This window comes from Ursus maritimus, unplaced genomic scaffold, assembly GCF_017311325.1.
Source record: "Ursus maritimus isolate PB19 unplaced genomic scaffold, ASM1731132v1 scaffold_29, whole genome shotgun sequence".
In the NCBI taxonomy this organism is placed as follows: domain Eukaryota; kingdom Metazoa; phylum Chordata; class Mammalia; order Carnivora; family Ursidae; genus Ursus; species Ursus maritimus.
The window spans coordinates 6,765,177-6,766,616 of NW_024425452.1; positions in this window are offsets into that span (position 1 = coordinate 6,765,177).

Consider the following 1,440-nt stretch of genomic DNA (forward strand, 5'->3'; position numbering starts at 1 on the left):
GAGCGTGCATCTCAGGTGGAGGGAGACACAGGTTCAGAACAAACCTGTAAAACAAGGATAGTAACATTTTGCTCACATGGTCCTTGTGAGGCTGAAACGAGAAAATATTTACATAAATCACTTAGCACCATGACTGCAATGGAGGAAGCAGCCCTTACATATTAGCAATTGCTATCATTATTATGAACATGTGCGGTGGTGGTCAGAAGCGAGGCACGAAACTGTGGTCAGGCCAGGTCCTTGTTGTCGACGCTGTTATGTGAATCTTACCTCGAAGGGGATAGGAACCCTGTGGGATTTTAGGCAGGGAAAAGAAGTGATGAAGTTTATAACTTCAGAAAGACCTGTCTGAGGTCAGTGTGGAGGGTGGATTGTTCTATGTGGGGATGGGGCTCCAGAGTACAGGTTTGGGCAGCTTATAAAGAAATGACAGTTTATGAGGCCTGAATTAAGTAAGGACTGGTAACAGACTTGGTAGTTGATTGCATGGGGGGGCATCTGCTTAGGAAACAATGAGGCTAGTGGTATCTACCAAGGGGCACCATGCAGGAGGGAAGAGGGATGGGGGCAGACAAGGAATCATATTTGCGATATGTGTCCACAACACAGACGAAGATATTTAAAATAATAGTTAAAAATAATCTAAAATCATACCTGATGTATGGGGATTAGAATTTGCAAGTTAAGCAAGTAGGAAAAGAACGAACATTAAGGGAGAAAAGACCTCAAGAAAATGAAGTGAAGAATTTTTTGTTTTGTTTTGGAAGGAATAATTACGGGAGTGAATGATGGAGGCAAGTAAAAAAGAACATTCAGGTTAGTGTCCAGAAGGAGGAATTTAACACTGACATTGTACAGAAGTCGCTGAAGGTAGACCACACCCTGTCATTTATTGATGTTTCTAGCATGTGGTCTTTTACACCGCTGGGAAAAGCATGTATAAGAAAGGATTAGCATAGTTATGGGGGCAGGGGGAAGAGAGTAAGCACTAGGAGCTTTGGGAGAAGATCTGAAAATTGACTTCTGCTTCCATTTGAAAAATATGATTTAAAAAGTGATTCCACACGCTCTGGTTCCACAGTTTTTGGGTGATACTCTGGGAGCTGGGAGGCACCAGAACGGTTATGAGTATCGATAGGATAGGAGAAAGCTGGTCTTTCAGTTAGAATGGAGAAGAAAAAGAGTGAGCCCTTGAGGGCTGGCTGGTATATACCAGGCTGTTGGCGGATAATTGCTCCTTCTCCTGGGGCTTCCAATGATTTGAGAAAGCTCTGTGTAGTCCCCAAACACTTCTACAAATTCAATTTAAGCTTACTTTAGCTTAGAAAAAAGACATATTACATTTTGTGCTGGTGAGGCTGTGTGTAAGTAACTCTGAAACCTTGAGCCGACACAATGCTTTGTCTCTTTAGGTTCTGGTAGCTGGGTCAGGGCCTGCCA